Source organism: Nicotiana tabacum, chromosome 22 (genome assembly GCF_000715075.1).
Source record: "Nicotiana tabacum cultivar K326 chromosome 22, ASM71507v2, whole genome shotgun sequence".
Classification (NCBI taxonomy): domain Eukaryota; kingdom Viridiplantae; phylum Streptophyta; class Magnoliopsida; order Solanales; family Solanaceae; genus Nicotiana; species Nicotiana tabacum.
Window position 1 is genome coordinate 133,059,401 of NC_134101.1, and position 15,263 is coordinate 133,074,663.

The window sequence follows — 15,263 nt, forward strand, 5'->3', positions numbered from 1 at the left end:
AAGTGAGTCGCGAAGTTGATGAAAAGAATTGGCACGGATATGCCCGACTTCAAAGATCATAAGAATGGTAAAAGGAAGGATTGTATTAGTTTGATAGATCAGGCCGTTGAGTCCAAAATGCATGTCATGATCATTAAGGCTAGTTATTGAAAAAAAAGAAAAAAATTCTTCCTTCTGTCCTTCTGACAGGAGAATTTCTTGTTAATATTTATTTCTTTGCGTCATTGTATCCTTCACCCTGAGTTAATCCTTCTCAAAACAAGAAAGAAAAGATTTCAAAATCTGCTACCAGCTTTTTAGTTGTACAAAGTAAATTTGGCTAGCAAACTCAGTTGTTAATGTCAACATGCCTTGAGGATTCATACAAAGGCTCCCCCAAAAGACTCTTGTTAGCTTGCTTGGTGCAAACAAAGATAACTTGTGATTCTCTCTGAGAGACAAATTTCTCAAAAGTAGGAAGTCATTCAAGATATCAGAAAAGGTCATCTAAGAAAAGATCTCCAGTTGGGATAATGCTGATTGAGCCAGAAATACAATGGTACCGGGTGTGAAACAATTAGAGTTGATTCAGAGCAAAAGTCTCTTGAAGCCGACTCAAGCTGATTGAGCAGAAGCCAAGCTGCCCAAGACTTAAGGCCACAAACCGACCACCATTTTTAAAACTGACAAATTTCTTTGTATGAAACAGGAACAAAGTGGTGCAGGGAAAGTTATTCAAAAAGAGAAAAAATATGAAAAAAAAAGAGAAGAAGGAGAAAAGACGAGAAGAGCCGACAAAGGGAAGTTTCTCAAATCTTGGCCTTTGTTTGTCTTGCTATTGTGCATAAAATCTTGCCATTTATCTTCATATTTTTCCTCCTAGGATAAAAAGTCCTAGTCTGATGGATTTTCCTCCCAATCGAAATCCTAGTCTGATGAACTTTCTCCTAGGATAGAAATCTTAGTCTGGTGAATCTTTCTCCAAGGTATCAAAAAAAAGAAAAAGAAGAAGAAAAGAAACCTAGTCTGATGAACTTTCTCTAGGATCAAAATCTTAGTCTGATGAATTTTTCTCCTAAAATAGAAGACCTAGTCTGATGAACTTTATCCTAGGATAGAAATCTTAGTCTGATGAATCTTTCTCCTAAGATAACAAAAAGAGGACCTAGTCTGATGAACTTTCTCCTAGGATCAAAATCTTAGTCTGATGAATTTTTCTCCTAAGATAGAAAACATAGTCTGATGAATTTTCTCCTAGGATAAACGTCTTAGTCAGATGAATCTTTCTCCTAAGATACCAAAAACAAAAAAAGAAAAAAGAAAAAGGACCTAGTTTGATGAATTTTCTCCTAGGATTAACGTCTTAGTCTGATGAATCTTTCTCCTAAGATAGAAAAACTAGTCTGACGAATTTTCTCCTAGGATATTTTAAAAAAAGAAGAAGTCTGGATTTGAAAAAAAGAGGTCAATTTTTAGTTTTCTTAAGTTATCAATGTTTAGTTTTCTTGAAATCAGGGGCCCCTCCTGGAGAATAGGGTCAGTCTTTACTTTAGTCAAGCTTAGTTTATAGTTTTCCTACTCTATTCTTTAGTTTACTCTCATCATTGCATCAATAGTACAAGTGGTTTACAATTTTGCTAACAACTCACAAATCTTCCTAGTGCAAACTAGGGCAGAAAAATTTCTTTTATTTTGTCTGTTTTGTTGTAATCAGGCGCCCACCTGGAGAACAAGGGAAGACAACTCAAGTTTCAAGGGAAAGCAGTTTCGAAGGAAGACAACTCGAGTTTCAAGGGAAAGCAGTTTCAAAGGAAGACAGTTCAAGTTTCAAGGGAAAATGGTTCAAGGTGCAAGGGAAAATCGTGTCAAGTAACAAGAGAAGACGGTTCAAGTTCAGCAATCAGGAGGCCGCTTGGAAAATAAGGGAATTCAATTTAGAATGCAATTCAGGTCAGCAACAAAAGAAGCTCGCGTCAAGAATGCGAGTCAGTAGTCCAAGATGATCAACATTAGTTAGTCACAATCCAGAATAAAAAGAAAAAAAACAACAAAAAGAAAGACAAGAAGTGAAACCAAATGCAGAAGTTAATGAAAGATGTGAGTTGCTCAAGACAGGGCTGAGGTCACAAGCTCTACATGTCCCGTTTTGGTCTGAAAAGCTGAATAAAAACGAACTAGCACCTGCAACTAGCAAGCGTCAAGGATCAAATCTTAAGTCTGCATGAAGAACCAACCAAGACTCAAGATCAAGCTTCAGAAGACTCATAGATAGGAATCTTGTAACTCATAGCTAATAGGCTTAGTTAGTCTTTTTCATTTTTGATTTTGATGTAATAACGAGACTGCGTACCTGAACCTCGGCGGAACGGCACCTCAATCGGATCTCCACCTCGGCATAATCCATCACCTCTGAACTACATGTGGCCTGATTCCTTTATAGTCAAGGATATGTAGACAGCTCAGATACCAGGGCTCGTCACATTCCCCTCTCTCTTAGTTTTAGTCTCTCCAAATAAGGGTCGGGTCAAAAACCTGTCTAGTCGTTCTTTGTCTGAAAACTCTTCGCGTTTTCAGTCAAAGAGGGCCAGCTGTAGATATGTGATTTTTAACCCTCCCCAAGATTTTTCATATTTTAGCACGTAAATATTTAATTTAGGCCTGATATAGCTATTTCAACTATTTTTTGACTTTTTTACTTTATTTTCGTCATAAAAATGGAAAATTATAAAAAATATTTTAGTATGTATCTTTCATAAAAAATTTAAAAAAATATATAAAAAATAGTACCTTATTTTTATCTTTAATATAATTTTGAAAATCCAAAAAAAAAAACATATAATAGTTTCATGTTAGCTTTTGCATTGTGTAGTATTTTTATCTTATATTTTAAAATGAGTTAATTAAGGTGTTGGATCATAATTTTAAGAGTTTTTGGAGCCCAATTTTTGGCCTAATTCGGATTAGTCCATTAAGCCTAGAGACCCTTCTAGACTCTTCTTGGAACAAAAACAAATAAAAAAGACCCTAAGGACTTAACACAAAAAGACTTAGGGACTAATTGACAAAATACACAAAATAATAACCTAAACCTAGACTCTACAGAAAGAGAATACCTAAAAAATCTGAAGGGAGAACACACAAAAAAAAAATGACGCCTAAGAGACTAATAAAAAATCAACGCCGCGATACACACAGAAAGGACAGACCCACCCCCGAACTTCATCTTCCCCATAGCACCCCACATCCAAATGCCAACCAAGCTCACCCTCAACATCACAAGACCCCCCCCCCCCAGCCAAGCTTCCTCGTCTTCTTCATGGAAAAGACAACAAAAAAAAATAAAAAAATGCAGACGCTATAACCTAAAAGAGCTGAAAAGCAGTGCTGTTATTCCATCTCGATAGGAGGCCCCTCATCGTTCTCTTTTCTTCTCAAAAGCATCAGCCGATAAAAAAGCTTTGCAACTTTTTTTCTTCATAATAAAATAATACAAGACTTAAAACACCGATCTACTGTAGAACACCAAATGACCTCCCATCGATCCCCATTCCCATCGTCGCTGCTCCCATCTTCTTTACCATAACTCGCCGGAAAACACTCACACACAGCCCACACACGCACAGAAACGAGAGAGGGACAGTAGCGAACCAGTTGAACTTTTGTGAGCATGAGAGGAACATGAAACTGGTTTCAAGCTTCGCTTGGCTTATTTCAGATATTGTCCATTCAGTTTGTTTTGAAATCGTGGTTGAGGTGCTGTCGGAGATCGAGGTAGTTCGTCGAGGTTCCGGTTGCAGTCCAAAATCGGATCCAGATTTCTGTTTTGGTGAAAACCCTGTAAGGTCTGATTCATACAATGCTTCCTGAAGGTTTATTGTGTGTTCTTGCTTAATATCATGCTTGGTGTCTGATATATTGTTTATTGCTGTGTGATTGCTTGTTGTTCCTGTTGTTTAAGTTTAATATGTTTGAGACTTCCTTCTACGAATTTGTTTGTTCCTTGTAGTTGTAAATCTTTACTTTGCCGAGTTACCATCTCTTTGCTTTGTTTGGGAAGAATGTGATGAAGTTTCATTCGTGGTAGAGATTACTGTCTAAAACCATGGAACGACCTTTCAAGCCATCATGTCTTGCTTGAGCTGCGCTCAAGGAGAACTTAATTTTAAGTCAAAGGCTAAGAAAAAGAAAATCCCATAAAGTAATAGTAGCAGTAATTATTATCTTGTACAATTTAAATGTTTTAGCAAATTATTTTTTAGGTACGTAGTTTATTTTCCATGGCCAATTTATCAGTAGTTGTCTTTCAATAGACATGAGTTGGTTAATTGTTGATTGAGGCTCATGGTTACTCGAATTGATTATAGTTGAACATGATTTTGTCACAATATAGAAATTGGGTTACTATTCATCAACTAAACTACATCAAATTAGATTAAAGGGGCTCGGATGTGCATTTCATGTGACCCGATTCTAATTTTCAACAAGGTTAAATAGAGCGTGTCGTGAACCACGGGTGCATTTCATATAGCGTGGCTTGCGATATATTTTAAATAACCTTGAATTCACTCTTTAAATGAATAAAAGCGGTTTTAAAATTAAGAATGCACATAGGTTTAAAAGTGTTTTAAAATCAGATAATTGAGCCAAAAAATAATAGTTGAGCGACCGTGCTAGAACCACGGAACCCGGGAATGCCTAACACCTTCTCCCGGGTTAACAGAATTCCTTACCCGGATTTCTGTGTTCGCGGAATATAAAACCGAGTCAATCTTTCCTCGATTCGGGATTTGAACCGGTGACTTGGGACATCATAAAATTATCCCAAGTGGAGACTCTGAATTTAATAAATAAATAATCCCGTTTCGATTGTCACTTTAAGTTGGAAAAAACTCCCTTATATACTCTGTTCTGGGGGTGTAGTGAAAAAGGAGGTGTGACAAACCCCCTCACCCTCTCTCTCTCTCTGTAGGAAGTATGACAAGATCATGGCGAGCTAAGTCGATCAACCTGGTCTCATACTGGGTAACCGTCATAGAACCCTGCTGGAGGCGCTCAAACTGCCTCCGATAAGCCTCTCGCTGAGTAATGGGGAGAAACTTCACTAGAAATAGCTGTGTGAACTGCTCCCAAGTCAAGGCTGGTGATCTGGCTGGTCTAGCTAAGCAATAATCCCTCCATCAAGTCTTGGTGGATCCAGACAAGCAAAATGTAGCAAAATCAACCCCATTGGTCTCAACAATACCCATGTTCCTAAGAACCTCATGGCAGCTGTCTAGATAATCCTGGGAATTCTTAGTAAATGCACCGCTAAAAGTGGAAGTGAAGAGCTTGGAGAACCTATCCAGCCTCCACAAAGCATCAGCAGATATAGCCGCTCCATCATCGGTCTGAGCTACCACACCCGGCTGAACTGCTCTAACTGGCTGAACCGCTGGAGTCTGAATCTGAGGAGCTACCTGCTCCAGAGAGCGAGTAACAGGAGTTTGGGCCCTTCCTCCAGCCTGAGAGACGGCTGGTGCTACAAGAAGCAAGCCCGCTTGGGTGACACTCTCCATGAGGCCCACCAATCGGACAAGAGCATCTTGAAGGACTGGGGTAGCAATAAACCCCTCTGGGACCTGATCTGGGCCCACCAGAGATGCTGGGGCCGGAACCTCGTCATCAAAGTCAACCTGAGGCTCCGCTACTGGGGCTGTTGCTCGGGGCTGAGCTCTACCCCTACTTCAGCCTCTGGCACGGCCTCGCCCTCTGCCCCTCATGGGAGCTACTACTGAGGGCTCGGGCTGCTGAGCGGTAGATGAGGAAGCGCGTGTTCTCGCCATCTGCAAAAGAACATAGTAGAAGTTCAATTAGCATTAAGAAACAAAACTGCACGACGAGAAAGAACAAATGTGATGTTTTTCCTAACTCTGTAGCCTCTGGGGATAAATACAGACGTCTCTGTACCGATCCATCAGACTCTACTGAGCTTGTCCATGAATTGTGAGACTTATGTAACCTAGAGCTCTGATACCAACTTGTCACGACCCGGAATTCCTACCCTCGGGAGTCATGATGGCGCCTATTCGTAGAAGCTATGCAAGCCACACACTTAGAAATCTTTAACTCTTCTATTTTAATCATTTTTACAGCTTATATTAACAAGTGATGAACATCCAAATAGCAGCGGAATATGAGATTTAAGCGGAAGTCTTAAATAAATATAAAACCAAAATGTTTCGAAAGTCAACATATGCCTCTGCCCAGAAACTGGTGTCACAATATCCACGGACTACTAAGATCACTACACACAACTATTTGAAAGAAAGAAGCACTGTCTGTTTCGGATACAAGAGCTAATAGAACATAATAAAAGATAGAGGAGACGCCGGGCTTGCGGATGCCTGCAAGGCTACCTCAGTATCTCGGTGAACTGAAGGCTGGCTCCCCTAATGCTGCTGACCAAGCGCTGCTCCTGTATCTGCACATAAGTGCAGAGTGTAGCATCAGCACAACCGACCCCATGTGCTGGTAAGTGTTCCGCCTAACCCCGGTGAGGTAGTGACGAGGCTAGGACCAGACTCCAGATAAACTTGTGCAGTTATATAATATACAACGGAAATATAAACAGGTAATAACAGTTTAAAAGGGAGGGGGGAAACATGCTTCGGGGAAACATATCAATTCTATCAGAAACTTAATAAAGTATGAAAAAACACTCGATGTCTAGAATCAATACATTGACAATACTGTTGCGGCGCGCAACCCGATCCACATATATAACTGTTGCAGCATGCAACCCGATCCAATATAATATCTGTTGCGGCGTGCAACCCGATCTAATATAATATTTGTTGCGACGTGCAACCCGATCCAATATAATATCTAATAATGTTGCGGCGCACCACCCGTTCCAAATATACAGTCAACAATAATCATAATTAACCGTCCTAGCAAGGGATCAAAAATAGACTACACTATCCCGGCAAGAGAACTCAACAGTACAAGTATATACGTCCCGGCAAGGGAGAAACAGCCATAACCAAACTTGTTCCAACATCTAACTATCTCAACTATAACTCCACTAGTTTCAACATCTAACTACCTCAGCTATAACTAAACTTGTTACAAGACCTAACTACCCAGCTATAACCAAACTTGTTACAACACCTAACACGAAAAATCATCAACCTAAGCATTCGTGATATCAATTAAGAACACAGTGCAAGGGACCCTCAACTCAGCAATTGCCCGGCAAGGGGGCAACATAATGATCTCTTCTCCTTGTCACTTTTACTTCACAATTCACTTCACAACTCGAGCCAATGCTCTAGAGTTTCGATTATCACTTATACTTTTACAATTCGTTATGCAACTGGAGCCAACGCTCCTCAATGTTCATAGGTCACAATTCTTTCCACAACTTTACACAACAAATAGAAATCTTCACCAAGGCATGAATAATACAACGATATCATAAAAATCACAAGATAAGACTCACGGTCATGCTTGACACCAACATATAAATACCCGTCACCATGCCTAGACATCGTACTCGACAAGAAACAAATAGCAAATAGGACACAACTCCTAATCCCTCAAGCTAGGGTTAGACCAAACACTTACCTCGATGTCACGAACACAACTCAAGGTTTCAATTATAGCTTTACCCCTTGATTCCACCGCCAATTCGCTCGTATCTAGTCACAAATTACTTAATTACATCAATAAATGCTAAATGAATCAATTCTACTACATGAAAATAGGTTTTATAAAGATTTCCCCAAAAAGTCAAAAATCGACCCCGGGCCCGCTTGGTCCAAACCCAAAATTCGGACCAAAACTCGATTACCCATTTACCCCCGAGCCCGGATATATAATTGGTTTTGGAATCCGACCTCAATTTGAGGTCTCAATCCCCAAATTTCAATATTCTTAGGTTTTACCCAAAATTCCCAATTCCACCATGAAAACCCTAGATTCTAGGATGAAATCTTGTTAAAAGAAGTTAAGGAGTGAAAGAAATAAGTTAAAAATCACTTACTAGTGTTTTGGGAGAAGAAGGATCGTTTGGAAAATCGCCTCTTATGTTTTAGGGTTTTGAAAGTGAAAAATAACTAAAAAGTCCATTTAAATATACTCATCTCAGACCCTCTCAGCGGACCGCATAAAAAAGACTGCGACCGCGGAGCTCCACCGTGGACCGCAAGAAATCGAGCACGACCGCGAAGGCTTGGCCTTGTTCACCACGGACCGCACAAATCCCACCGCAGTAGCGAAGTCCCCACCGTGGCCGCCAAGCTTCCACCGCGGACAGCGAGACCTGGCTTCAGAGACCTCCAACTTCTCTGAATCTGCAACTTTTTCCTAAGTGTAAAAACATCCCGAGACTCACCCGAGCCCCCCGGAGCTCCAAACCAAATGTCATACTAACTCAAAAACATCATATGGACCTACTCGTGTGATCATATCATTAAAATAACATGAAAAATCATGAATTAAACCTTAAAACTCAACATTTTCATCAAGAACTCTCAAAGTTCACAACTCTTCAACCGAAAGTCCAACTCACGTCAAATAAACTCCGATTTTTGCCAAATTTCACAGTTATCTTTCAAATACTATAAAAAGTTTATACGGGGCTCCGGAACCAAAATATGGGCCCGATAACAATGGTTTCAAACATTAATTCTTTTCTTTATTCCTTAGATAATTCAGTAAAATAATTTCTTTCAAAAATTGATTTCTAAGGCTTGGGACCTCGGAATTCATTTCCGAGCATATGCCCAAGTCCCATATTTTACTGCGGACCTCTCGGGATCGACGGAATACGGATCTGGGTCCGTGTGCTAAGAATGTTGACCAAAGTCAACCATAATCAAAGTTTTAACTCTAAAATTTTTATTTCTCATATTTTCACATAGAAGGCTTTCCGAATATAGGTCCGGACCACGCACATAAATCAAGGTGGGGTAAAAAGGGAGGTTTTAGGCCTCGGAACACTGAATGCACTTGCAACACAAGTGATGACCTTTTGGGTCATCACAATCTCATGGGTGCCAAGGCCATAGTTCATACCGATCATGCCGCACTCCGGTACTTGATGACGAAGAAGGATTCCAAAGCTATACTGATGCGATGGGTCTTGTTACTTCAAAGTTTGATTTGGAGATTGTGGACCGGAAGGGTAGTGAAAACCAAATGGCGGACCACTTGTCCCGCTTGGAGGAGGAGGGGAGGCCTAGTGATCAATGATTCATTTCCTGATGAGCAACTCCTTTCTGTGTCGGTGAATGGTATGCCATGGTTTGCGGATGTTGCTAATTTTTTTGTGACAGGTATAATCCCGTGTGAGATCTCTTCTAACCAAAGGAAGAAGCTCAAACGGGACAGTTTGGACTTCTATTGGGATGAGCCATACTTGTTCAAGATCTGCACGGATGGTGTGATCCGAAGGTGTGTCTGGGAGGATGAGCAATTGAGTATATTATAGGCTTGTCAATCCTCTCCCTATGGTGGCCATCATGGCAGGGCGAGGACGACTTCCAAAGTTCTTTATTGTGGGTTTTATTGGCCAACTTTGTACAAAGATGCAAGTGAACTTGTGAAGAGATGTGACGAATGTCAAAGAGCGGGTGAAATTTCGAAGAATGATGAGATGCCTCTCAATACCATTCTTGAAGTTGATATTTTTAATGTATGGGGCATTAATTTTATGGGCCCATTTGTTAGCTCGTGTGGGAATCCATACATTCTTGTGGCGGTTGACTATATTTCAAAGTGGGTTGAAGTCATGGCTTTACCCAACTATGAGGCTCGGAGTGTTGTTGTGTTTCTCAAGAAGAGCATTTTTACAAGGTTTGGCACTCCTCGTTCAATCATAAGTGATGGGGGTCTCATTTTTGTAATAGAGCTTTTGACACTTTGCTTGCAAAGTATGGTGTCAATCACAAAGTTTCTACTTCTTATCATCCTCAAGCGAGTGGCCAAGTTGAAGTCTCAAACAGGGAAATCAAGAATATATTGTCAAAGAGTGTCAATGCAAATAGGACCGATTGGTCAAAGAAGTTGGATGATGCTCAATGGGCTTATAGGACTGCTTACAAGACTCTGATTGGTATGTCCCCGTACCAGTTGGTGTTTGGGAAAGCTTGCCATCTACCGGTTGAGTTAGAGCACAAGGCCATGTGGGCTTTGAGGAAGCTGAATCTTAAATGGGATGTGGCAGCAAATCTTCGTGTGGAGCAACTTAATAAACTTGATGAAATCCGATTCCATGCCTACTCCAGTTCGTCCTTATACAAGGACAAGATGAAGTACCTTCATGATGAATATGCTCGTGGCAAGGAGTTCAAAGTGGGTGATTTGGTTCTCTTGTTCAATTCTTGGTTACGTTTGTTTCCAGGAAAGCTTAAGTCGAAATGGAGTGGACCTTTTGAAGTGGTGTTGGTGACTTCGTTTGGTGCACTTGACTTGAAGAACAAAAATGGGGAGATTTTCAGAGTTAATGGGCATAGGGTCAAGCACTACCTGGGCAAGATTGATGACAGCTACGTGGTGGCACTACTCCATCTAAAGTGATTTGATGGTAACCTGCGTCGTACCGTGACGTTAAATCAGGCGCTTCTTGGAAGGCAACCCATGTGTCTTTCTTTTTGTTTTTCTTTGTAGTATAGGATTTGCTTTTGGACTAACTGGTTGTGAGATGTTGTAGGATTATTTTGATGCAGTGCAGGACCAAGTTGGGAAAAATGCACACTCTCTGAAGTTTGCACTATGGTCAATGATTCATTTCCCTATGAGCAACTCCTTTCTGTGTAGGTGAATGGTATGCCATGATTTGCGGACGTTGCTAATTTTCTTATGACAGGTATAATCCCGTGTGAGCTCTCTTCTAACCAAAGGAAGAAGCTCAAACAGGATAGTTTGGACTTCTATTGGGATGAGCCATACTTGTTCAAGATCTGCACGGATGGTGTGATCCGAAGGTGTGTCTGGGAGGATGAGCAATTGAGTATATTAGAGGCTTGTCAATCCTCTCCCTATGGTGGCCATCATGGCAGGGCGAGGACGACTTCCAAAGTTCTTTATTGTGGGTTTTATTGGCCAACTTTGTACAAAGATGCAAGTGAACTTGTGAAGAGATGTGACGAATGTCAAAGAGCGGGTGAAATTTCGAAGAATGATGAGATGCCTCTCAATACCATTCTTGAAGTTGATATTTTTAATGTATGGGGCATTAATTTTATGGGCCCATTTGTTAGCTCGTGTGGGAATACATACATTCTTGTGGCGGTTGACTATATTTCAAAGTGGGTTGAAGTCATGGCTTTACCCAACTATGAGGCTCGGAGTGTTGTTGTGTTTCTCAAGAAGAGCATTTTTACAAGGTTTGGCACTCCTCGTGCAATCATAAATGATGGGGGGTCTCATTTTTGTAATAGAGCTTTTGACACTTTGCTTGCAAAGTATGGTGTCAATCACAAAGTTTCTACTTCTTATCATCCTCAAGCGAGTGGCCAAGTTGAAGTCTCAAATAGGGAAATCAAGAATATATTGTCAAAGACTGTCAATGCAAATAGGACCGATTGGTCAAAGAAGTTGGATGATGCTCAATGGGCTTATAGGACTGCTTATAAGACTCCGATTGGTATGTCTTTGTATCGGTTGGTGTTTGGGAAAGCTTGCCATCTACCGGTTGAGTTAGAGCACAAGGCCATGTGGGCTTTGAGGAAGCTGAATCTTGAATGGGATGTGGCAGCAAATCTTCGTGTGGAGCAACTTAATAAACTTGATGAAATCCGATTCCATGCCTACTCCAGTTCGTCCTTGTACAAGGACAAGATGAAGTACCTTCATGATGAATATGCTCGTGGCAAGTAGTTCAAAGTGGGTGATTTGGTTCTCTTGTTCAATTCTTGGTTACGTTTGTTTCCAGGAAAGCTTAAGTCGAAATGGAGTGGACCTTTTGAAGTGGTGTTGGTGACTTCGTTTGGTGCACTTGACTTGAAGAACAAAAATGGGGAGATTTTCAGAGTTAATGGGCATAGGGTCAAGCACTACCTGGGCAAGATTGATGACAGCTACGTGGTGGCACTACTCCATCTAAAGTGATTTGATGGTAACCTGCGTCGTACCGTGACGTTAAATCAGGCGCTTCTTGGAAGGCAACCCATGTGTCTTTCTTTTTGTTTTTCTTTGTAGTATAGGATTTGCTTTTGGACTAACTGGTTGTGAGATGTTGTAGGATTATTTTGATGCAGTGCAGGACCAAGTTGGGAAAAATGCACACTCTCTGAAGTTTGCACTATGGTCAATGATTCATTTCCCTATGAGCAACTCCTTTCTGTGTAGGTGAATGGTATGCCATGATTTGCGGACGTTGCTAATTTTCTTATGACAGGTATAATCCCGTGTGAGCTCTCTTCTAACCAAAGGAAGAAGCTCAAACAGGATAGTTTGGACTTCTATTGGGATGAGCCATACTTGTTCAAGATCTGCACGGATGGTGTGATCCGAAGGTGTGTCTGGGAGGAGGAGCAATTGAGTATCTTATAGGCTTGTCATTCCTCTCCCTATGGTGGCCATCATGGCAGGGCGAGGACGGCTTCCAAAGTTCTTAGTTGTGGGTTTTATTGGCCAACTTTGTACAAAGATGCAAGTGAACTTGTGAAGAGATGTGACGAATGTCAAAGAGCGGGTGGAATTTCGAAGAAAGATGAGATGCCTCTCAATACCAATCTTGAAGTTGATATTTTTGATGTATGGGGCAATGATTTTATGGGCCCGTTTGTTAGCTCGTATGGGAACACATACATTCTTGTGGCGGTTGACTATGTTTCAAAGTGGGTTGAAGCCATGGCTTTACCCAATAATGAGTCCCGGAGTGTTGTTGTGTTTCTCAAGAAGAGCACTTTTACAAGGTTTGGCACTCCTCGTGCAATCATAAGTGATGGGGGGGGTCTCATTTTTGTAATAGAGCTTTTGACACTTTGCTTGCAAAGTATGGTGTCAATCACAAAGTTTCTACTCTTTATCATCCTCAAGCGAGTGGCCAAGTTGAAGTCTCAAACAGGGAAATCAAGAGTATATTTTCAAAGACGGTCAATGCAAATAGGACCGATTGGTCAAAGAAGTTGGATGATGCTCAATGGGCTTATAGGACTGCTTACAAGACTCCGATTGGTATGTCCCCGTATCGGTTGGTGTTTGGGAAAGCTTGCCATCTACCGGTTGAGTTAGAGCACAAAATCTTGAATGGGATGTGGCAGCAAATCTTCGTATGGAGCAGCTTAATGAACTTGATGAATTCCGATTCTATGCCTACTCCAGTTCGTCCTTGTACAAGGACAAGATGAAGTACCTTCATGATAAATATGCTCGTGGAAAGGAGTTCAAAGTGGGTGATTTGGTTCTCTTGTTCAATTCTCGGTTACGTCTGTTTCCGGGAAAGCTTAAGTCGAAATGGAGTGGACCTTTTGAAGTGGTGTTTGTGACTCTGTTTGGTGCACTTGAATTGAAGAACACAAATGGGGAGATTTTCAAAGTTAGTGGGCACAGGGTCAAGCACTACCTGGGCAAGATTGATGATAGCCACGTGGTGGAACTGCTCCATCTAAAGTGATTTGATGGTAACCTGCGTCATACCGCGACATTAAATCAGGCGCTTCTTGGGAGGCAACCTATGTGTTTTTCTTTTTGTTTTTCTTTGATTTTCTTTGTAGTATATGATTTGCTTTTGGACTAATTAGTTGTCAGATGTTGTAGGATTATTTTGATGCAGTGCAGGACCAAGTTGGGAAAAATTTACACTCTCTGAAGTTTGCACTGCGGTCGCATTGTATTTTGTGCGGCCGCAAAGGCCTTAGTGCGGGGGCAACTTTTCAATGTGGTCATCATAGTTAATTGGTCAAAAATAGGGATTCTCTAAAGTTTGCCACTGCGGCCGCAATGCATTTTGTGTGGTCCGCGGTGGACCACTGCGGCCGCATTGCATTTATTGTGGTCCGTAGTGGACATCTCCCAGTGCTTCATATTTGTGAGTACTGCGGACCGCGGTGCCATTTTGTGCGGTCCGCGGTGGGTAGGTGAAGTGGGCCCCAGGTCCTTTTTCTATAAATATGACCTGAGGCCCTCATTTCAAACTTTTCGATCCTTTGCTCTCCATAGTAAAAAAAGCACTGTTCATTCAAGCCCTAATTGCACAAATGTCACGACCCTAACCCCGAACCTGGTCATGATGACGCCTCTCGTGAAGACAAGGCCAGCCAGACCAAAGCAGAACACCTCATTTAAACAGTTAAATACCATAAATAGTTCTAAAACATGGTATAATAACCATAATTTGCGGAAGTAACGATAACAATAGTAGAAACCATCCCGACACAGCCCAAACTAGGGTGTCACAAGTCATGAGCAACTAATAAATCTGGATACCGGTCTACTAGATACGAAATCCGATACAGAAGTTCAAGGACATGAAAATAGTAAGATAAGGGAGGCACGGGGCTGCGGACGCCAACAACTACCTCGTAGTCTCCGAAAACACTGCCTAGACTGGGAGGGTCAGCACTTAGGAGCGGACTCTGAGATGCCTGAATCTGCACACACGGTGCAGGGAGTAATGTGACTACTCCGACTCAGTAAGTAATAATCATAAATAATGGCTGAAAGCAAGAAAACACGTAAAGGCACAAAACAATTCTATATCAAGCAGTAAAAATCACTTAAAGCAGTAAATCAGTGAAGACGGCAAGTGAAATCTCTTTAAATCAAGTAAAACGATAATTTAGCAGGTAAATAACAAGCAGAAATCCACCCCTCGAGCACAGTGTCAATCACTCAGACAGTATCAACTCCTCGGGCTCACTCTCATTACTTGGTGCTCATTCTCAGCTCTCGACCCATATCTCTCTCATAATAACAGAAATCAGAATAACCATTGCGGCGTGCAGCCCGATCCGTACATCGCTGCGGTGTGCAGCCCGATCCATATAGATAGTCGACTGCGCTCACTGGGGGTGTGCAGACTCTGGAGGGGCTCCTACAGCCCAAACACTATATTGCTGCGGCGTGCAGCCCGATCCATATAAGTATTGCTGCGGCGTGCAGCCCGATCCATAACATATATAATATCCTCACCATTGGGTTCTCAACCCCTCTCAGTCATTAACCTCACAGCCTCTCAGACACAATAATAGAAGATAGGGATCTCAACCAACAAATTCCTCTCATTTAGGAATAGTATGACAAAACCGGCTTGAATCGTTTAAGACAAAGAGAAACATGACCGAGGATACGATTTT